The following is a 25,100-nucleotide window of genomic DNA, read 5'->3' on the forward strand; positions in this document are numbered from 1 at the left end:
CGGTGCTTAGTTCACTAAGACCAGGAGAACCTCTAATCTTGTATCTATCCGTAGAAGACGAGGGAGTTGGAGCAATGTTGGTACAGCCGGACGCCGCTGGAGTAGAAAAGGCAATTTACTACATTAGCAAGAAACTACTGCCTATAGAGGAGAAGTATAACTTGGTGGAGAAAACATGCATGGCAGTAGTGTGGTCGATAAAAAGTTGAGGCCTTACTTTGATTCCTTCAAGGTCACTTTTGTCTCTAAAATTGATCCTCTGAAGTATTTGCAGAGAACGCCTACTCTAGAGGGACGGTTGTCTAAGTGGTTAATTCAGATGTCCAGCATGGATGCAGAATTTGTAACGAAGAAAATGATCAAAGGTCGGGCTGTAGCAGAATTCCTGACAGAAAATCCAATTACAAGTGATGAACCTTGGGAATTGGAATTTCCAGATGAGCACTTACAATGTATCGAGACAGGGGCTTGGAAATTGTACTTTGATGGATCAGCCAACAGAAATGGAGCCGGAGCTGGTATTGTAATAGAAGCACCTAATGGCGAGGTTACCACGATGTGCAAGAGACTGTTGTTCCCGGTCACTAACAACATGGCTGAGTACGAAGCATGCATCATGGGAATGGAAGCTCTCCTTGCATCTGGCGCTAAGGAAGTCGAGGTAATAGGAGATTCGTTACTGGTTATTGAACATGCTAACGAGAGATGGAAAGTAGAGGAAGAAAGATTGAAACCTTATATCTAGTACTTGTTAAAGAAGGCAGCACTATTCGACAAGATCACTTTCACTCACATAGGAAGAATCTATAACAGAATTCCAGATGCCTTGGCAAATTTAGCATCGACTTGGCAGGATTTGAGTAAAGTTCCGAAAAAGCCATTCATCATTACCACAGCCAATATCCCGTGCTACAAAGAACATTTTGTAAACCAGGTAGAGTCAGGGGAAGAACCGTGGTTTACGGATATTCTGAGACATATGAAAGACGGTACTTTTTCTGATGATGCTATAAAAGAAGACCGCACAGTTCTTAGAAAAATGGCTTTGAATTATGTTCTAGCCGATGGTGAACTCTGCAGAAGAGCTTGGGATGGGATGTTACTAAGATGCGTGAGTAAGAAAGAGGGAGAAGACATAATGAGGAAGGTGCATGAAGGAGTTTGCGGTACTCATCTAAGTGGCATGAGCCTAGCAAGAAAAATCATGAGACATGGTTATTTCTGGATGCAGATGGAAGGTGACTGTGTTCAGTATGTACGTCATTGCAAAGCTTGCCAATATCATGACAACAAAAGCCACTTACCTGCTATCGAACTCCACCCGACAACTCCTTCTTGGCCTTTTTCTGCATGGGGTATAGACGTCATCGGCAAAATCTCGCCAGCAGCATCGAACGGTCATCAGTATATATTGGTTGCAATTGACTACTTCTCTAGATGGATAGAGGCTCAATCTTACAAAACCTTAACCACCAAACATGTGGCTAGATTCATTAAACAGAACATTTTCTGTCGCTATGGTGTTCCCCATCACATAGTTACAGATAATGTTCTCATTTTCAAGTGGATGTTGGCCAATTGATTTATAGATATAAGGTTGAGCATCACCATTCTTCTCCTTATCACCCTCAGCCTAATGGCGCAGTAGAAGCTGCGAATAAGGAGATCAAAAGAATCCTGTCAAAGATGTGTGAAAGGTACAGAAGCTGGGCTGAGAAACTTCGTTTCGCGCTCTGGGGGCATCGCACTACATTCAAATCAGTAAATGGAGCCTCTCCTTTTGAACTTGTATATGGAATGGAGGCAGTGTTACCGATAGAGCTCGAAAAGAAGTCTCTCAGGGTTTTGGTAGAAGCTGGTCTGACCGAAGAAGAATGGGTCAGGAAGAGGTATGAAGATTTGGCGCTCCTAGACGGAAAAAGACTGAATGCTCGATTCCAGGATCAGATGAGAAAAAAAAGGATTGCTCGTTTCTACAACAAACGAGTACATCCAAGGGCATTAAAGAACAGAGATTTGGTTTTGATCAGATTATTGGATCACGAAGCCCAGAATCATCCTGGTGGGAAATTTAAGCCCAACTGGCATAGACCGTTTAGAGTTCACAAGTTATTAGCAAAAGACGCCGCTGAATTAGTCACCATGGAAGGGGAGCCTGTCAACCGAATTATCAATCAGGATCAAATGAAGAGATTCTATGCATAAAATGATGATTTCGATTAAAAAAAAATTAAAAAAAAAAATTTAGCTAAGTTGAAAACCCGAAAGGGCAGCTTAGGCAAAAATTGAGCTCGCTAGGTTGAAAACCCGAAAGGGCAGCCTAGGCAAAAGTTAGAGCATGAATAAAAATGATAATAAAATAAAATTTTCAGGATCAACGCGTGGTGCTTAGTTTAAATGCAGAATCCTTGCCATGCGTTCGTGATAAATTTGTGACTTGTTGCTTAACGTCATCAACTCGACTTGAAGGAGAATGGGAAAATGAGTAGTTAGAGCAAATGACCATTGTATTAAAATAAGTTATGTTTACTTCTGTATAATGTTGAAAAGAAGTAAGATCAATAAAGGATTCGAATTTCAAAATTTTTCTTTTTTGTTCCGGGGTTATGGCCGAAGAATGCAAGACCTCCCTCTCTGCTTATTTAAACAAAGATCGACTCATTTGGTCTAAAATGTTCCGGCTGTTGGTCCTGCCTAAACAATGAACTCTTTTAAGACATTGATCGGAGGGACGAGCACCATTTTCTCAGTGATTTCCCCGAAAAGATCAATATAAAACCTTGAATAAACCTTAGTACACATATAGGTTCATGCATACATAAAGGAGTTACATTTGTTATTTTTGTCTGATTTATGTAGGTAACAAAATAGTCACCCCATTCTTTCTTATTTCCCAGTGTAAGCTTTTATCTTTATAGAATAATCTCTTTCTTATGAGCTTTCATTTATTGACCCAAGGGCAGGAGGCCCAAATAACTAACGCAACAAATAATTTCGAAAGAAAAAGTTTATTGTCTGTTGTTGATTCATGTCTGCAGAAAGCAGGAATTAATAAAGACAGAATCGTTGGGATCATTAATCAAAAGGAAAGCAAATACATTTAAATAGAAGTTCATGGCCTGAGTACAAAAGAAAAGCAACAAACAACAATTTATTCTAGTGGGGCCTATCAGCAGAGGCCAATCTTCACAGAGCATGACATCATCATGGGGTAAAGAACCAGTTGGCATACGCGGGTGTCACGGTGACCTGCATCGTTCCTTCATCTAAATACATGGTGTTTCGATTTCGCCAACGGTCAGCCAAATTGGTCAACAGATGTGGTGTTATCAGACCACTCTCGAAGTTATGGACTCTGGGAACACGCTGAATCATCCCATACTGACGGCTGATCCTATCAGGGAAATAGGCCATGGAACGGTCTAGACTGGCATACAACACATAGTTGAGATTCATACTTCCGGTCGTGACCAGTCTAATCCTCCACCAAGGACAAGTCCACCGAATAGTAGGGTTGTCCCCAAAATCGAAGCGTCTCCGAGATCGAGATTGAAAAATGGCAGCCCCATAGGTCGGAATTAAGGGAGCTGGAACCGGAGGAATCAGGCTTAATTTATCCAGAGCCCAGGCTTACAATAGCAGTGGACAACCGCGATGATGAACATTGAAGTCGGTGATGTGAAGGGCAATATCCCTGACCCAACACGTTGTTTCTCCCATGATCATCATAGAGACAGTATGATGGTGCAATTGCATGTCACGAACAACGGTCAGAAGTCGAAAATCTCCAATTCCAGGTTGGCGATTTTTCATGGCATACACATTCAACAGCAAGAAGCAGCAAGCTCGGATCCAAGGGAGATCTAGATCAGTGGACAAAACCTTGCTCAGGAACGGTTCCAAGGGAAGGCCTTGATCCATCTTTATGCCATCAGGGTGGTAAACCGGACACAAGACCGCAATCTCAGCTGGATCATACCTAGGACCTGGAGGTAAGGCCGGAGTTTCGTCTTGGTCAGGATGATGATCCATCACAGCACACATCTCCTCGTAGGTTGGAGTTACTTCAGAGTCTTCAAACCGGAAAACCATGGTGTTAGGATTAAAATAAGTAACGAGCCAAGACAAGAAACCATAGTCAAGTTTTAAATCTTTGAAAATTTCAGCCAAGCGAGTTGGTTCATGGGAGGAATTTGCCATAGATCGTCCCGGATGGATTGGACGAAAGATGAAACTTGGTTTCTGAAAGCCATGGAAAAGGATTATCCAAGAAACTGATCTGTTTTGAATGCTAGATGTGAAGGAGACGTGAAGTGAAACCCCCATTTATAGAAGGATCAAGGAACCGACGAGCGAAGCATCGTCATTATTCGACTTGATGCCTACTGTCAAGGGTAGTTGGAGAGTTATTCATGTATGGACTGCTTGAGCTGGTGAGCATTTAAACCCGCATTGATCAATAAGAAGGACGGTTTGTACAATGAGGAGGTTGAATCTTTATGACCGCATTAATCGCCCTGTCAGGTAACACTACAAAAAAAACGCCATTTTGCGATCGACAAATCGGTCGCAAAATGGCAAAAATCGGTCGCTATTTATACTTTGCGACCGATTTGCGACCGACAAACGTCGATCGCAAAATCACTGGTCGCAAATGTCAATTGCGACCGATGAGAAAATCGGTCGCAAATTAGAGACCGATAATTCGGTCGCAAAATTGAAAAAGCGGTCGCAAATTTTGGTCGTGGTTTAATTGGAAATTCAGTCGCAACTTTGGTCGCAGAATATCGGTCGCAATTTTTTAAAATCGGTCGCAAATCGGTCTCAATTTATAAATTCAAAAATTTTTTTTTTGGTATCAAATCGGTCGCAAATCGGTCGCAAAAATGAAAAAGGGAATAAAAAAAATTAAATATTATTTTGAAACCAAAATTTTTCTACACCTGTGAAAGTTGACATAATGCATATATACACACACGCAATTCAAGAACAGTATAAAAATGTAATTTTTATTGTTCTGAACAAATTAAAAAATGAAAATACAAATGAAAAAATAAAAGGTCGGAAATCAAATCTATATATGCTGCTGCTCATCTGCAGGATCCGATGTCGGACCGCCGGGAGGAGTACCTGCTGGATGTGATGTAGCGCCAGGAGGGGTGAGCAAGGTATCGCCTGTAGCATCGGGATCAGGAGCCGATAGTGGCTGCTGCTGAGACGTCGAAACATGTCGGTCTGTAGCAGGCGCAGGATCAGAGGAAGAAGTACCAGCACGGTCCTCACCGGACAGCCGCAGCACATGCGCTCTAAGCTCTGCAATCTGTCTCTGCTGATCAGCAAGCTGAGCCCGTATATCATCATCATAGTGCGAGCCAGTGTGCTCCGGCTGCGGTGCTGCGCTGGCTGTAGAAGCGTGAGCTGCTGAGCCAGTGTAAAACTGTGATGCCTGAGACCCGATGCCGTATACCTTCCTCTTCCTCGCCCCCTACAGCCTCGAGATAAAGCGCTACCTCGTCAATTCTTGACTCAGCTTCGGATTCATCGGTCTGAGAAGTAACAATACGCTCCCGAGCTGTAGTATAGTTCTTCTGAAAATAAAAAATTAATTAATCAATGCAATTGCAAGCTTTATTATATTGAACTTTGTACATCTTCGCAATGATTAGAGGGTAAATGTAAATATTATTCATTGTTACTTACATTGACGCTCAGCGCACGTCTGTCGACAAAGGTATTACGATCGGTTGCGTTTCAACCCTAACTTCTTGAAATGCCTCCGATACTGCGAGTGAAGAAGACTGTTTCGTTTCAAGTGCATGAACAACTGATCTAGCCTTGATTTTACACACTGCCATCCAATCGCATCTATCTCGTTTAAACGATGGATATGGGACATAGTACACTTGTGCAGCTTGCATTGCCAAAACAAACGGTTCATACTTTGTATATCTTCTTCCTTGATTAATATCAACCAGATTATACTTAGGATGAACCTTCGTGCCAATGTTTGGCGTAGGATCAAACCATTCACATTTGAATAAGATTGTGCACTTCATTGGTAGGCCTGGATATTCTAACTCCAAAACCTCAACCAATTTCCCATAAAAATCGTTTGACACGTCACTGTAGTTTGATCCCTTTATGCACACACCGCTGTTCATTGTCTTTCTGCTTCTCCCATAACCCTCAGTGTGAAACTTGTAACCGTTTACAAAGTAGCCAGAGTAGGCATTAGCAACCGGTAATGGCCCCTTTGCCAGATCCGTAATAAATCTGTTATGAATATCGCTTCCCGAGCTTCGAGCCTATGGGAAATAGTAATGACATGAGTCAAATTTAATAAATGTACATTCCGTGTTGTGTACATTGAAAGTAACTTACATAATATTTGAACCATTTTGCAAATTCCGTGTCCAGCTTTGCATCAACTGCAGTATCAGTCAAATTGAGATTTTGAAGCCGCAGAAGATTGATATATTCCCTATTTATGAACGAACCATATTAGCATAAGTATACTTTAACAACGGCCAACATCAAGTCTAGAATGTTTACATTATTTATACTTACTGTACATATGGTGTGATCTCTTCGCAATTCAATAAAATATAGGTTTGAGCCGCTTGTATCTCTGCATCAGTCAATCGTCTTTTTTTTTATTTACCAATCGTACGCCCAGGGTAGGTGAAAATTTTTAGATTTCCTTCAAACTCAGATTGAACGCGATCTCCTCCGTCATCGTTACGTGGCACTCTCCGATGCTTGGTGAAAACATGTTGGTCAAAGTAGTGCGAACAGAATGTGGAAGCTTCTTCAACCAAATATGCATTGCAAATGGATCGCTCGACCTTTGCCTTATTGCGCACATTCTTTTTAATTTTCTGCAGGTGTCTGTGATTGTACAATGCCAATATGTAAGTATAAGTTCAAATAAATGATGTAATCATTAGAATGAGATGTTAGTGAATCACCTCTCAAATGGATACATCCATCGATATTGTACCGGTCCTGCTAAACGACATTCATAGGGCAAATGAACCGGCAGATGTTCCATAGAATCAAAGAAGCCGGGTGGAAAAATTCGCTCCAACTTGCACATCACAATTGGGATTTCTCGCGCTAATTGGTCCATATCATCGCATCGGATAACAGTCATCGTCAATTCCTTGAAAAACAGACTCAATTCTGTCATTGCTTCCCAAATTTTTCCTGGTAATAATTCTCGGAATGCCACAGGAATCAATCTTTGCATGAAAACATGGCAGTCATGGCTTTTCATGCCAAACAATCTATACTTCCTCATGTCCACACATCTACCCATATTTGAACAGTAGCCATCTGGAAACCTTAATGATCGTAACCATTCGCACAATAATTGCCTTTGGGGTTTATCTAAACAATAACATGCCTTCGGAAACTTACCAGTAAGTACAGTTTGCTCGAGTTCTGGTCGACGACAAATTTCCTTCATGTCCGCTCTTGCTTTTGCATTATCCTTGGTTTTCCCTTCAATGTTCATGACAGTGTTGAACAGATTTTCAAACACATTTTTTTCTATGTGCATGACATCAAGGTTATGACGAATAAGAAGTGAACTCCAGTATGGCAAATCCCAGAAGATGCTTCGCTTTTTCCACCCGCTATTCCTGCCAATTATTTTATTTACCTCATCTGCACCCAACTTAGTAACTTTCATAAGCCCCAAATCTTCAATTTCTTGTAATATTTCTGCTCCAGACTTCACAGGTGGAGGGGGTTCAACAATAGTCGTGTTCTTTCTAAAGCATTGTCGATTTCTCCTCCAAGGGTGAGATTCTGGTAAGAATTTGCGATGACAATCAAACCAACATTGTTTACCTCCATTCTTTAGTGTAAATGCATTAGTGTTTTCCATGCAATGAGGACAAGCCAATTTGCCAGCGGTACTCCACCCAGATAACATTCCAAATGCTGGAAAATCACTGATGGTCCAAAGCAAAGCAGCTCGCATTATGAAATTCTGATTGGTCGAAATATCGAATGTTTGAACCCCATATTCCCATAAATAATTAAGTTCGGCCATCAAAGGCTGCAGAAACACATCAATTTTATGTTTTGGATTAGTAGGCCCAGGAACAATAACACACAAAAACATATATTCATCTTTCATACACATTGTCGGTGGTAGATTATATGGTGTGACAATGATAGGCCATGATGAATATTGTTGTCCTGATTGGCCAAACGGCTGAAACCCATCAGTACAAAGCCCCAATCTCACGTTTCTTATTTCAGCAGCAAACAGAGGATGAATGTTATCAAAATGTTTCCACGCTTCAGAGTCTGACGGATGAGTCATTATACCATCCTCATATTCATGCAAAGCATGCCATGTCATGTGTTCAGCTGTCGCCTTTGATGCATATAACCTTTGAAGGCGAGGAACAAGAGGGAAATAATACATCTTCTTGAAAGCCTTCTCCCTTTGTACTCTACCAGTCCCTTGACCGCGCCGTTGATATCTTGGAAGATTACAAAACTTGCATTCTCTGAATTCCGAGTCAACACCCCAGAATATCATACAATTATTACGGCAGCAATCAATCTTTTCTACCGGTAGTCCCAATCCCCGAACTAATTTTTTTGTCTGATAAAAATTATCAACCATTGAATGGCCTTCAGGCAACATTTCTTTTGCTAACTGAACAAAATCATCGTAACACCTTTCTGAAAAATGGTGCTCTGCTTTCATGTGTAGTAATCGTGCAACAACAGACAGAACTGAATGATTCTTGCATCCAGGCCACAGTTCAATGTTAGCTGCACTTAGCATGTCAAACAATTGTTGTGCTGCTACATTTGGCGATTCCTCCATATTATCCCAATCAAATTGTACTCTACTCGCATCGATTACCATATCATTGCATTGATTACCATACAGAAATTGATAAGGCTGAACTTCTAAACTTACCGGAATGGAGTGGCCTGACCCACTGGCAACTCGAGCTTCACCATGATGTATCCATTCGTAATAATTTTCCACGAACCCATTTTTGCACAAATGAAGTTTCACTGTATCAATGTCTAAGAAGGCTCGATTTCGAAACTTCTTGTGATTACATGGACACCTCAACTTATTCCCATCCATAAAACTGGGATTACCAACTGCAAACTGTATAAACGCCTCCAATCCGTGCAGGAACTCTTGTCTTAATATCCCATTGACCTCGAACCTCCAGTACATCCAATCTCGATTATTTTGCATTTTTGTTACCTAATTAACAATGTGTTTATCAAGGGTAAATTATATGTAATTGCATTAGTTTGATCTAGCCTTAAAACATGCCACTAATGTAATGTTCAAGTTACACTTATAACTAACTAAGGTTATTTCTATAATAAGGGGGAACTATAGATAAATGTAAAATAACTAAGTTCATTTATTCAATACAAAGGTTATATATATATATATATATATATATATATATATATATATAAAGGTAAGTGTACTATTCTACATATTGAATTTATTGAAAAAAATTCGGCAGCATTTCGGCACAACACTATCAAATCTCAAATAGAAAGACACTTCAATAAACACTTCTATAACATATCAACATTCTCCAAAGGCAAAATGGCCACTACTAGGCCTCCAATCCAAACTCATCATTAACAGGACTTGCTCAAACAACAATTATCACAACAAAGTTGCACGTTAGGATAAAAAACTGCAGCACTCATTACAATTATCACAACCCTGATTCAAATTCAATTTCAATTAACCTAAAACGCAAAATTCAATTCTAGTGAGGGTTTCTTTTTAATTTTAACTTAGGCAGTAGTGGAGCAAGTACATGTTGATAATTACTATAACTAAACAACGCGTATTTATAAAAGCCCATAATTCTTTGGGCCCTTTAAACCATCGCCTTATTAAATTGGGCCCCAATGAGCCCACCTCTATCTTTTCTTGTTAACTAGCCGTTTAACTTTTTCTTTTTTTATTTAACTTATAATGTTAAAATTATTTTATAAAATATTTTAATTGAAATATAATGAAAGCATTTTCAAACAAGTTGTCGTTATCCATTAGAAACGGTGGAAATTATTAAAAAATAAATTAACAAAACACCACTTTTGTCAATGCAACTGTAACAACAATGACAAGTAAGTTTATTATTGAGAATGACAAATAAATTATATATATATTTGTTGTGTTCAACGTATTTTTATCTTATATTTGACGTAAGATGGTTAGACTTGCGAAATAATTTCTGAAAGTGACATAATTATTAAATAAGAGTTGGTGCCACATTATTTCATAATTTAACAATTATTAAAAATTAATAATAAAAAATATTTATCATATTGATGTAAATATGCTAATAGAATCCCCCAAAAATCAATATTTTCCTCATCCAGGTAACCAATTACGTTTGGGAATCTTTTGTTGTTTGTTTATTACTATAATTTTATATTTCTATAATTAATTAATTTTATTTAAATATTTTAAAGAATTCTTTTTTAATGTTATTTGGAATCTTTGTACGTATGATTTTTTACCAACTCCATCCCTCTATTATTGATGGTTTATTCTAATTTCATAGATAAATTATTCATGTATAATTATTGATATAATTATATATATATTTTTAATAAATTTAAATGAATGCCGATTTAAATTTGTATTTTTTAATTTAAATAATTTACTTATATGTTTTCATTAAATAACAAAAGATGATATTATATGATCATTACTTAAATATGATCATTTTTCTGCCAAATAAATTGAAATATTTATTATTGTAATTAAATTATTTTAATTCAACTGACATAATTATTTATTTTTTTTCATTTTGAAATTCTCATATATTCAATTCAAATCCTTATTAATTTTTTTTATAATTACAGGACATATATAAAGATTTAATGATAATGCAATTAATCTTAATGAAATGAAATTATATTTTATTTTATTAGTTAATCTTATTATTATAAATCCATTATTTGATTAATGTTATTAATTATAATAAACAGTCACAGTAACAATAATAATAAATCGAAATAATAATATTAACAATAATAATAAATTGAAAAATAATAACAGTAACAACATTAACAATATTAATAATATTAACAATAATAACAGTAACAATAATAATAAATTGAAAAAAAACACAAAAATCGCAAAAAAAAAATTTCGAAAAAAATAATAACAGTAACAACATTAACAATATTAACAATATTAATAATATTAACAGTAATAACAGTAACAATAATAATAAATTGAAAAAAACACAAAAATCGCAAAAAAAAAAAAAAAAATTGGAAAAAAATAAAATGGTCACCGGCTTACCTCAAATGCTGTCCAAACGGTGGCGAACGCCGTAGAGGAGTGACTGGAGCGTCGGTGGCGGCGTCACAGTGGCTGGAGCGTTCTCAGGAGGGCTGGAGGCGCGCTGCGGACGGAGGAGAAGAGAGGAGAGGAGAAGGAGAAGAGAGAAAGAAGAAAAAAGGAAAAGAAGAGGGCGCGTTTAAAGCCCTAATATTTGCGACCGACTAATCGGTCGCAAATGTCATTTAAATCGGTCGCAAATTTTAATTGTCCGATGTCGTTTTAATATGCGCCAAAATTGCGACCGATCTGAGACTGAAATATGCGGTCGCAAAAAATCGGTCGCAATTTTATCTCATTTCGGTCTCAGATTGTGTCCCTTTTTTTGAGGCGCCCATTTTTGCGACAGAAACAAAGTGGGTCGCAAAGCGGTCTCAAAATCGGTCGCAAATGCGCAGTAATTCAGTCGCAAACTGAAAGGCAATCCCGCGCGAGTTTTCCGCGCTAAAATCTGCGACTGTTTACCAATCAGTCGCAAATTGGTATCCATATTGCGACCGACTTTTGTCGGTCGCAAAAATCGGTCGCAATTTGAAGTTTTTTTTGTAGTGTAAGTACTACGATCCATTGTTATTTAGTAATTGATTTTTGTAATATTTCGTTTTAAATCCATTATCTTATTCCTTCTTTATTTCATTTTATTTCATTTATTTCATTTACAATAAATCGATCCATGGACCACTAACAAGGTGGACCGCTTTTCTGAATAAAGGGGGACACCGCTATTTTGTGCTTTCGTGTGTTTATATTTTATTTTTGCAGGAATAGATCTCACAACTGTAAAGTATAAACAGGTATGGTGATATAATAAGAACAAAATGCTGTAAAAAAAAAAAAAGAGAGAAAAAAGAGAGAGAAAAGAAAAGGGTAAATAATATCATAAAAAAATAATATAAATGTACAATCATCCCAAAAATAATAATAATATAATAAAATACTATTAAATATTCTAAATGTTCAAAAACAAAGTCCAAAAAAGTGGCTGAGCTACGGAGCAGGACTACCGCTGCCTACGGCTCGGACCAGTAGCCGCCTGAGGGGGTGGAGACAGTGGTGCATCATCGGAAGAAGAGCCGTCCTCATCCTCCTCAAAAGAGTCGAGCGGGATGCCCTCAACCTCCAACCTCGTCCGAAGCCGGTCTACCTCCGCCTGGAGTCGGCTCACAGCACTGGACTGACGGGACTGGTGCCTCCGCAGACTACTGATCTCCAGGTCCTATAAAGTAAAGATGTGTAAGGAAAGATTAAAAACAATAAATAAGGAAGGAGGATAAGACACAAAGAAGGCTGTACTTACTCACTCATGTACATCGGAGTAGAGCCGACCGATGTAAGATCGGGCAAACCCGAACCGCTGGCAAATCTCCTGGTACCTCTGGGCCGGCACCTGCAAATAAGAAAATTTCATTAAAAGGCTATTCAGGTAAAGTGCTCTTAACTTTGTAAATTCGGTTTATAACTCACATGTGTAGTGTACTCAGGGTCCAGCTGCACTGGAGGAGGAGCCTGCCGAAGATCAGCAGGAATGATGATGCCCGATCCCAAGCCTAGACCGGGATCCAGCACCACCTCCATGCCCGACGGGAACAGGACATCACCCAGTACTACACTGGCCGGTCCAGCCAGAGCCACCCCAGCACCCGCCTCAGCCGCTGCCTCTGCCTTGTAGTGAGCCACAGTCTTGTGCGTCTTCTGCTCCTGCATTAAGTTACAGAGAAAGCAATGGTATCAATGATCTAAAATAGTGAAAATAATAGTGAAAGTAAATAAGACCGAAGATTAGAAAAGTCACCTGAGTGTACTCGAGAATCTCGGGAAGCCGCGCCTGCATCCGAGAGGCGAAATAAGTAGGGAAATCACCGACGGACAAAAAATCGTTCGCCGAGAAGCCCCTGTACTCCACCTCCAGATCCTCCCGGGTCAAGCCCTCTAGGGGACACATGTGCCGAGGAGAGGCATGAGGCACCCTCTGCTGTGGTGGAGCTACCGGAGTATCATAGACCCTCTCTTTGAGGAAGTATTGATCAACCCAGTATCCCCGCATCAGCAGCCTCGACCGGGTGTGCAACTCAGCCACCTCCCAGCCCGGGTAGGTCCTCCAGGCCTCGTAATCCCACGGAGTCAAGAATAGCTGCAAAAGAATAAGAAACCAGTAATTGTTGTGCATTAAAATAAAAGGGGAGAAAGCTAAGCTAAGTGTTCAGAGGTTCTGTTTGTACTTACATCGGACAGCTCCCGGTCATTAAGGAAGCTCCTCCAGTACTCCGGATCCTGGCCACTGGCATAAGTATGATGACAGTGGGCCAAATAACGAGGGATCCTCCTCGACTCGGCAGGAGAGTCACCGCTCGGACCACCCGGATAGATACGGTACTCGTATGACCATACCTGCAACAGAGAAAGAAATGATATAAGTTAGTTGAACAGTTAAGAATGACAAAGAAGAAGCTGAAGAGTGAAAGAATGTTACCTCCAGAGGCCGGATGAACAGCCAGTTTGACTCACCACTACCACGAGTCCAGACATCCAGACCGTGGTAGAGATGAGCCAAACCTAGTGTGGCCCAGTCGAAGGACCCGACCTGGCTCAAATCCCTCAGACATGCCAGCACCACCGAGTCTCCCTTATTCTGGGAGGTGCATAGCAGCTGGGATGAGATGATGTAAAACAAGAAGGACCGAGCAGCCTGGTCCCTCTCCTCCTGAGTATACGCAGGAGCAGCAGGTCGGGCCTCCACCGGCAACTCCCTCCAAGCCTCTAAACGGGTCCTGATCCTCTCGGCCCAGAACCAGAAGACCATCTCATAAGACACGCATCCCTGCACGGTGTACCGGGTCTGTGTGGTGACACCAAGCAGAGAGCGGACTAGCTGAGCTCCGAGAGTGGCCGTCTGGTACCGAGCATCCAGTGGGGGAACCGGACCAGTGAAGTGAAGGCCGGTGATGGCAGCATAGTCTACAGGCTCTCGCCGAACCCGAAGATGAAGGTGTGCGTACAGTCGTTCCACCACTCCATCAATGCATATCGCATAGCGGGCGGGAAACGGGGCTGTGTGCGGCGTAATCCTGCAGCGTAATCCCCAAAGCCTGCAGCGACGACCCGAGCTCGCATAGGCGGGTCCAGCAAATCCCAGAAGGCGGAGGCATCAGTGGCTGATCCACCCGAGCGGGCCTTGCCCAGATTAACCTGTAAGAAAAATTTCCAATTAATATAATACTAACAATTATTCATTTTCTTCTATGGCAGGAAAAATAAAAACCCAAATTTCGGTTTGAACCGTAGCTGCATCACGCAACTACACAGCTGCGTCACGCGCCTACATAGTTGCGTCACGCAACCTAGCCCAAGTTGCGCACCTTGAAGCACAGCTGCGTTGCGCACCTCAGCACCAGCGCTACGCATCTCCACAGATGCGCCACGCAACTACATAGCTGCGCCACGCATCTCGACAGTTGCGTCCCGCAACTGCTTAAGGCTCTGCCTCGTTGACGAACAGTCGCGTTACGCAACTATTCGTCCAAAGAACAGCTGCGTGACGCAACTGTCGAAGGTACGCAGTACTTTGATTTAAGCCTAATTTCACTATGTTTGTGTTATTCTCATGCAATTTTCAGGGCAAAATCAAGTCGCCTAGAGATACCAACAAGCAAATATCAACGAAACAAGTTCTAACACAATGAAAAGGGGTCAATTCTAAAGTTCAAGGCAAGCTAGGGTTTTCTGGCGCCTCGAACAGTTGCGTCACGCAACTGTTCACGGAAGAACAGCTGCGTCACGCAACTGTTCACGGAAGAACAGCCGCGCCACGCAACTCCTACCTGCGTGACGCGACTGTTGACGCAGGCACAAACTATAAAAATACAGTCATATGCTACAATTATGGATCAAAAGCGGTAAAATCGATTTTTTTTTTTTACTTACCTCGGACTGAAAGCCTCGCATCCGGCTCGTCTCGTATCTCACCGGGAACTCTGTACCCAGCAACGAGAGAAGCTGCAGCGGCCGTGTCCCGGGGGTCAGCGAATTTCGGCTCACCGGCACCGGCTCACCGTCAAAGGTAGGAATATCTGGTAGGGCCCCGAGGGTCTCCATCTCCGGAGTGTAAGCAGAAGCGGGGATTTCTGAGATCTGAGACATCGTTTTTAGTTGAACAGTTCAGAGAGTTTTCAATCGCATAGGGTTTGTGAATAAGTGAAAATGAATTGGTTAAGAAGGAAGTTACTTATAGTAAGTATCTGGGCCCAAGCCCATCTCTCCAAGCAACGGGCCCAAGCTCTCTCTTCCGAGCCCAAAAAGAGCGACGAGCCCACTATCTTCTTTCAAAGCCCAATAGGTCCGTGCGGTCCATTTAAAAGCCCACAACGGTCCACTTCGGCAATTTGACATCGATGTGTGGCTCGTACACTTCAGCAATTTTTGTCTACTCACTGCACAGGGGGCAGAAACGCCAAATTGCCCAGATTACCCTCAGGTAAGTTTTCTTTTAGTCACTGTATCATAAAAGGTATACTTGAAAATGCAGATAACAAATTTTTGTTAAAACTTTTATGCCGAAATTTTTGCTAAAATTTTTGAAAAATGATTAAGATATGCCTACAAAAGTGGATATTTTTGGTCCTAGGCCGGAATTTCGGACTGGGGGCAAAAGTATAACCTTTTGCCTTAATGTGAATCCTTTTTCATGCATGGGAACATGTGATGTTCCAATATTTTTCTAACAGAAGGCAAGGTCTGTTTGTACACGGATATTGCTCTTTTTCTTGTGAACAATTTTTCAGGCCAACCGGTGATGGTTTTTCGAAGCCGATAGGTCTTACTGATTAGTGATGGTGCATTACGAAGCTAATCAGAACAATTTCAAAACAGTGACGATATATTACGAAGCTGTTTGAAATCTCTCCCCCAGTCAATGATGATGAATTGCGAAGTTGACCAGGGTAAAACCGACATCTTTCGGGCTGATCAAACCGAGCCTCAAGGATGCCTTTTGTAAAACCGACTGGAGCCGATAGAGCCGATCAAACCGAGCTGAGTAGGTGGCCAGATCAAAGTCCTTCAAGCCGATCAAACCGAGCTTTGAAGACATTTTCATCAAATCAACGTCTTTCGGGCCGATCAAATCGAGCCTCGAGGATGTCTCTTCAGATTCAACGGGAGCCGACAAAGCCGATCAAACCGAGCTGAGAAGGTGACCAGATATTCAAACCCTTCAGGCCTATCGAACTGAGCCTCGGAGGTGTTTTCGAAGCCAATCAAACCGAGCTTTGAATTCATTCACATATTTGATGGAAGCCGACAAAGCCGATCAAACCGAGCTTCGGGAGTGATTGCCTGATAGAAGGCGTGTCAATGGACCACTTTAACATTAATTGTTTATATAATTAATGATAAAGTGGGGGGGAAACTGTTGACGCGTAATTTTATGCCCCCACCTAACCCAATGATGATATGAGGATAAGGGATAAGGTATCACAATCAACCAGAAGTGTTTAAACCAAAAAATTGAATCGAACCAACCCAAAGGAGTCTGACCCACGTTAGGGTTGTGTCACGCAGGTATAACCTGCGTGACGGCACTCTTAGTTGCGTCACGCAACTCTAACGAGGCTGACACCTCTGGCGCGCGCCCGTGCAACGGCCTGCACTGTTTGTATGGATACGCAGCAACTGTACGAGAAGTAAGCTGCGTCACCCAGCTTATACCTGCGTGACGCGACTATGTCCTATTTCCCTAGCCATATAAATACAACATTTTACACTAAAAACGGGACTTTTTGACATTTTTCTCATTTTCTCTAAGAAATATAACGTTCTGAGTTTAAGTTTTTCGATTAACGACTAGAATTCTTCCTCAAGAACTCAAGTGAGTAAACTTGAGGAAGATCAAGTCATAGATATTTAGATTTAAAAATCAAAAATACAAAAAGGATAAGAAGAGGAAAAGAAAAAAAAAGAAAATGATTTATTTTGTGAAAGAATTCAGTGTCCACACTTCTGGGGTCATTAAGTATTGTCTCTGAGCCAATCCAAGTGTATGCAATCCTCAAATCTGAGGACTAGGTAACCATTACAACTTTTCTCTTTCATTTCTAGTCTTTTATTTCTTAAAAATCTTATTTTCATAGTATTTAGTTGGTCTGTTATTGATTAGACATGATTTTGCCCATTGTTGGACCTTTCTGAGTTAAGTTTAACTATTTTTGACCAAAAGAACACGTAAAAAGAGTAGTTTGAAAGGTAGTTGCGGACCAGAGCAGCCGCGTCACGCAGCTATTACCTGCGTGACGCGACTGTTCATGTCCAAAAGCCCTTAACCTGGACTGAACCACCCGCGTGCCTCAGCTGTTCGTGTATTTAGTTTCCATTTTGTCTATATATTTGTATTTAATATTTTGTTTTGAATAAATAATCAACATGCCTGAGAATTTTAATAAGTCACGAACAGTTTCGTCACGTAGTTAGGAGTTCCGTCACGCGACTGTTCTTCGTAGAACAGCTGTGTCACACAACTATTCCAATCTCCAGGACAATAACTAGATTTCCGTCACGCGACTGTTCTTCATAGAACACCCGCGTGACGCAACTGTTCTAAATTTCGAAATAAATGACAAGAGTTCCGTCACGCGACTGTTCTTCATAGAACAGATGCGTGACGCGACTGCCTTTAAATTTCAAAATATTTTGTTTATCTCATTTTAATTTCATGTCATTAAGTAGATTTTTAATCTTAACCCGGAAAATGACCAATAATGGGCAAATTAAGTCTTAATCAAACTAAATCAATTAATTTATTGTGATTGTGAGATTTTAAGATTTAATATTTATTGTTTCCTATTAATTATATTATTAAACTCGGTTTGTGGCCCGCCTTTAACCATAAGGCAAGAGCGGGTCTTTTAATTATTTTTGCTATATATTGTGGATGAATGGTGGATGTGATGATTAATTTATGAATGAATGCAATGAATGAATTTGTTTGGGTCGGTTAATTAATTTTCCGCATAGGAACTCGGTTCGATCCATTCGGGTTGGGTTTACTTAAATAATTGGCTTTTTCTAAAATAAAATCAATTTGAAATCGTAGGTTAAAAAGAGGCCGGTTTTCCCGGCGTCGGTTTCCAACGGACCGACGTACCCAATTCCCTTACCCAGAACCTCATTGGTCCGCTTGACCAGTTTTTTTAAATAAAAGGCCTTGAATAAAATTGGGTTAAATGAAGTCACTTTTATAAAATAAAATTGGAAATGGTCCCATTGCCGAAATAATGGGTGGCGACTCAAATGTTTTATAAGACCGATTTATCGGCATCGCGTATCCAAAAAAGATTTTTATCACCTTTTTCCAAAATAAACGATAAATAATAAAAAGAGACGTTTTCTGAGGTCCTTTTCCGGGGTTTCAAAGGGATTCTCAAATGGGGCAAAAACAGTAGGTCAGTCTTGAGCATACATATCCATCAGCTGCTGCTGCTGTAATAGAAGCTATGATATCTGTTGCTGCTGCGCCTGAAGCTGAGCCCATAAATCCTGAATCTCCTCGATACGTGCATCCGGCTCAACTGGTGTGGCTCTACTTGCTGAAACCCCATGCGTGTAGCTATAGAAAATATCCGGCTGTGAACCAATCTTGTACACTTTTCTCTTCTTCTCGCCTCCTGCAGCCTCGAGATAAAGCTACAACTCATCGATCATAGGCTGCTCACCAGTCTAAGCCTGAGATGCAATAGCTCACTCTTTCACAGTAGTACAGTTATCCTTATAAATATAGAATACAACAGGATTAGAACGTGGAAAAATTTCAAATTTAGATGGAAAAATAGAAAAAAAAAACTCAATTGTGCTTACTCTAATAAGCTCGGCATGTCTATCAATGAATGTTACCCCATCATGGTCTTTCGTATGTGTAAATGTGAAGACCTCCATAGGGGTAGGTTGACGGTTCAACTTCTTGGCCTGCAATACATTTCATAAAACGCGAAACATTTTCAAATACATTTAATAATCAAGGTTAAAAACTGAAGCTACATAAAATTCTCTAAGTGGATATTTTCCTTACCAATTTCTCAGTAGTCTCAGTTGTTGAAATGGAACCGCCGGTGTGTCGAGACAGACCAACTCCTTCACCACCCGTCTCACTGAGCCTATTATGAGATATAATCTCCCGTTTCTTGACATACTCTGGATCGGACCAAGCCTGCTACCAACTAGCCCAAACCTTATTTAAAACACACCTTTGCTTCTTTCCTATACTCCGCTTCTTGTATAGGAAGTCCGAATAACGCTCCGCCGACTGTGTCTCCAAATCTTTCTTGAACATGGCCTCTATAGCATCTGACTCCCATTTGAACTCCTTCTGTAATAAATAGAAATAGAAATATTTTTATATGAGATTTAACAATCATTAAGTTTAAATCATTTTTCAAGTAAGAACATTTACCAGAAAATCTTCCCAGTAAAATTGTCTAGCCTGTACTGGTATACCTCCCTAAGACCATCCATTTTTCTCTAAATGAAGCTTGAAGATCCTCATAATAGCTTTGGAAGCATCAGATGATGGATGGAAGCTGTCAAACAAAATAGAGAAAAATAGAATTATTTGTCAGTTAGCATCATAAGTATAGGATTTTTATTTTTTATTGTCACTTACCGTCCTTTCACGATCTTCAACTTTGGTCTAGTATCTCCCTCAACGACAGAAAATGAGCATTAATAGAAAATGTCAATGTTAACATACTAATAAATAAAAATATAAAATTTTGCATTAGTGAATTGTATATTACTGGGTGGAGAGGCTGCTGCTAATGATGGTGCTGCAGTGGCCAGTGTAGATGGTGTTGCAACATCAAAAGTATATGCTTAAGTAGAATGAGGGATAAAAGGAGGGATAGGAGGTAGTGGAGGCAAGGGGGGTCAGGTCACTATATAAGTGTCATGTGCTCTAGCACGACTACCTCATCCTCGAATACCTCGACCTTGTCCCCCTCGTGCAGAGTCCTCGACCCCCTGCCTGTATCCATCTGAGCAAGAAGAAGGGGATTTGCGATACAACATAGAAATTCATCTAATTATCACACAAGTTGAGTTTCTATAATAATTATCACACAATTTTGGTGTTAATATATACTAACTATTTTATGTTCCCTGCCTCATTCTTCTTCGTCTTCTTCATATCCTTCTTCTTCTTCTTCTTCTTCTTCTTCTTCTTCTTCTTCTTCTGAAGTGCCTAAGACTTGGGGCTCCGCTTGAGCATCTTCATTTGACATACCAATCTCAATATATGTCCCATCTTCGTCATCTAGTTTTTCCGTTAAATCTTCAACTATTTGGATCGGTAATTCAACCTCATCAACTTGAAATGGCTCAAACATCGATCTTAAGGTAGATTGTTTAGTTGGGACTTCGTTTACGACTGATCTAGCTTTAATCTAGCACATTGCCACCTAATCCAATCAATCTCGCTTTATTGACGGATATGGAACATAGTAGACCTGAGCTGCTTGCATTGCAAGAATGATGGTTCATACTTTGCGTATCTTTTTCTACTATTAACTTCTATTATGTTATATTTTCGATGAACCTTCATTCCAACATTGGGTGTTGGATCGAACCATTCGCAATTAAATAATGTCATCCGTTTTATGGGCATTGCTGGATATTCCAACTCAGTGACCTCAAGCAACCTCTCGTAAAAATCGCTTGACTGTTCACTGTAGTTTGACCCTTTTACACATACACCACTATTTAATGTTTTTCTAGTTGACCCATAATGTTTAATATGAAACTTATATCCATTGAAAAAATATCCCGAGTACGTATTTGCGATTGGCAAAGGTCCTTTTGGTAATACTTTTCGAGTTACGCGTCTATACGAAAAACAAACATGCAATCATTTAAATATTACTTTCTTTGAGTGTAATAAGAGGTTTCTACTGTGAACTGATGCTTACATAACATTTGAACCAATTTGTGAATTCTTCCTCTAGTCTTGCATCAACAACACCATCGGGTAAATCAGGAATGCGTTCTTGCAATTCCGCACTATATTTCCTATGAAATATATCATCAAATGACATCAAAATTACTATTTACAATGTAGTAACTGACTTAATCTATAAAATTATATATACTTACTCAACGAATGGGGTCACCTCTTTGCAGTTCAACAAAATGTAAGTTTGAGCTGCACAGATCTCTTGCTCTGTCAAATGTCTTTTTCTTTTTTTTTTTTTTTTTTTTTTGCTTAGCCCATTGTGCGTCTTGGATAGGTAAAAATTGAAAGGTTGCCTTCTAAATTCTCTTCCATTCTATCGCCTCCATCATCATTTCATGAGATTCATTGATGTTTAGTGTAAACATGGGGTGCAAAGTACTGGCAAAGTGGAAGCTTCTTCCACCAAGTATGCATTGCATATCAACCCCTCAACCTTTGCCTTATTGTGCACGTTCTTCTTTAATAGGTGAAGATGTATGTAATAAGAAACAAAACATAATATGCATATGAGTGGAAACAAATTTATTAGTGCGATTGAAATGGTCTAAATGTAAAACATACCTTTTAAATAGATACATCCATCTGTATTGCACCGGCCCAGCCTTTATGCTTTAAAAGGTAAATGGATTGGTAGATGCTCCATAAAATTGAAGAATCCTGGGGGAAAATCCGCTTTAATTTGCAAATTATTATTGGTACTTCTCGCGCAAGGTGATCCATATTCTCTATTCTTAGAACAGTGCTTATCAAATCCTTAAAAAGAAAAGACTCAGCTCTATCAATGCTTCCCATACTTTAGTGGTAAAAAGCTCTCAGAAAGCTATTGGTATTAGCCTTTGCATAAAAGCATGACAATCATGACTTTTCATCCTAAATAATTTATATTTCTGCATGTCAACACATCGACCCATGTTTGATGCATAACCATTTGGAAACCACAACCCACGGACACACTCACAATATTTGCTTTTGCATTTTGTCTTGTATGTAACAAGCCTTTAGATATCATCCTGTCTCTGCTATCTGTTTTAGCTCAGGACGACGATAAATTTCTTTCAGATCTGCTCTCGCTTTGGCATTATCCTTTGTTTTCCATCAATAATCATCACAATGTTAAAGATATTTTTAAATACATTCTTTTCTATATGCATGGCATCAAGGTTATGTCGGATAAGCAATGTACTCTAGTACGTCAAATCCCAAAATATGCTTCATTTTTCCCATCCACTACTTCAACCAATTTTACTGTTTACCTCTTCATATCCCAAATCAGTCACTTTTATAAGCCCCAACTCTTGAATTTCCAACAAAACTTATGTGCCTAACTTTACAGGTAGGGGGGGGGTCGTAAATAATCTCATTCTTCCAAAAATACTATCGATTTCGCCTCCATGCATGGTCAATTCGATAAATTTTTGGTGATTATCAAACCAACACTGCTTTCCACCATTTTTCAAAGTAAAAGCACATGTATTTTCCATGCATTATGGACAAGCATATCTGCCTACCGTGCTCCACCCAGATAATATTGAAAGTGCAAGAAAGTCACTAATCGTCCATAGCAAAGTAGCTCAAAGTAAAAAATTTTGAGAGTTTGAAATGTCATAAGTTTTGACACTTAATTCCCATAATTGATTCAACTAAGCAATTAAAGGCTGTAAGAAAACATCAATCTTATACTTTGGGTTCGTAGGTCCCGGCACAATAACGCACAAGAGTATATACTCTTCTTTCATGCACATGGATGGGGGTAAATTATATGGCATCCCAATTACAGGCCATGAAGAATATTATTGGCCTGACTGTCCAAATGGTTGAAAACCATCGTGCACAGTCTTAGTCTGACATTCCTAATCTCAACTGCAAATGACGGATGCTGATCATCAAAGTGTTTCCACGCTTCAGAATCTGATGGATGACGCATAACATCAGCTTCACGTTAATGTTCTGCATGGCATCGCATTTGTTCAGCTGTAGCATGAGATGCATAAATCCTTTGAAGTCGTGGAGTTAATGGAAAGTAATACATTTTCTTAAATGCTTTCTCTTTCTGTTGTCTCCCAGTTCCTTGACATTGCCATCAATATCTAGGAAGGTTGCAGAACTTGCACATCCTTGATTCACTGTCATTACCCCAAAATATCATATAGTTATTATTACGGCAACAATCTATCTTCTCAATAGGCAGGCCTAAGCCTTGAACTAGCTTCTTCGTTTGGTAAAAGTTATTAACCATGGAATTATCAACGGGCATCACTTCTTTCATTAATTGCACAAAATCATCATAGCACCTTTCAAAAATGTGGTGCTTTGATTTAATATGCAACATTCGTGATACTACAGAAAGTAAAGAATGTCTCTGACAACCTTACCAGACTTCATGATTGGCAACACTTAGCATATCATAGAAATTTTGCGTGACTGTATTTGATGACTCTTCCATATTCTCCCAATGAAAATCTAGACCAGCCACATCTCTTACCATATCTTGTGATCGTAATATTGGATATGAATGCAAATCTACTCCTTGACCTTATGTTGCACTGGATTGTCGACCCAAACTGTTGTCAGTCCGGGTTTTACCATGATATACCCACTGATAATAGTTTTTTACAAATCCATTTTTGTATAAATGGAGCTTCACTATTTCAACATCATAAAAAGCCACATATTTGCACTTTTTAAGATTGCATGGACACCTTATTTTCCCTCCATCCATACACCATGGATTACTGATTACAAACTAAATAAAGGAATCTAGACCCTCAACAAAATCTCTCCTTAATAAACCATTCAACTCGTACCTTTGGTACATCCACATATGATCGACAGACATTTTGTCCTGTTTAGTTATCGAAAGGTACTTTGTTATTTTATTATGCTGACAGAGGTGCATTATTAGTCATTTGAGTGGCAACCTAGCACATTCAGAAATGCAATATAAGTATATAGTACGGATACATATAATAGTTTTCATAAGCATGTAATGCAATTTTGGCAGCATCTCCCCCCTAGTTATCGAGGCCCACAAAGTGAAATAGAACAATCTCACTGTGAAGGCAGAGAACATAAAAATGAGAGATACTACTGAAATCAACCAAAAGATGATTATGTAACTGTTGTATGTGTTCGTACATTTTGTATTTAAAAGCCATTTCTAAACTATCCAACTTGGACAATTTAATATCTTCAATTCCATCCAGATTGAGAAAGACATCAAATGTGCAACTAAGGTACTTATATTTATGTTAATTAGGTTCATTATGATATTTTCAAGGAAAAAATTGGTTCCCCTTAAAAACTAATAAATTAAAATTTCAAAACACCAAAAAAAAAAAAAAAAAAAAGAAAACACTTCTATAAATCAACATCCACATCAATGGCTACTACTAGGCCTCCAATCATCACATTTCATTCACAAATAAAATGAAACACAAGTCATTGATAAATCCATAAAATCCAATAAATTGCAATCAAATGCATAATAAAAAAATATGCTAATTTGGCTTTTAATTCATATATATATGAATGTTTAAGTTTTATGCTTTTAATTCATATGCATATTTAAGTTTTATGATTTTAGTTCTTACTTTATTTAAGTTTATGCTTTTAATTCTTACTTTCTTTAAGTTTATGCTTTTAATTCTTACTTTCTTTAAGTTAAATTTATGCTTTTAATTCTTATAACTTTAAGTTAAATTTATGCTTTTAATTCTTGCTCTCTTTAAGTTTATGCTT

General features: G+C 39.3%; 1 pseudogene; it reads right to left on the reverse strand.

The window, feature by feature from the left end:
• Positions 1-18,853: 18,853 nt before the first annotated feature.
• LOC149496912 (uncharacterized) lies at positions 18,854-23,847 on the reverse strand (annotated as a pseudogene).
• Between the last annotated feature and the right edge of the window lie 1,253 nt (positions 23,848-25,100).

The sequence above is a fragment of the Jatropha curcas genome, chromosome 4 (genome assembly GCF_041381405.1).
Source record: "Jatropha curcas cultivar XTBG-Jc1 chromosome 4, XTBG_Jcur_1.0, whole genome shotgun sequence".
NCBI classification, from domain to species: domain Eukaryota; kingdom Viridiplantae; phylum Streptophyta; class Magnoliopsida; order Malpighiales; family Euphorbiaceae; genus Jatropha; species Jatropha curcas.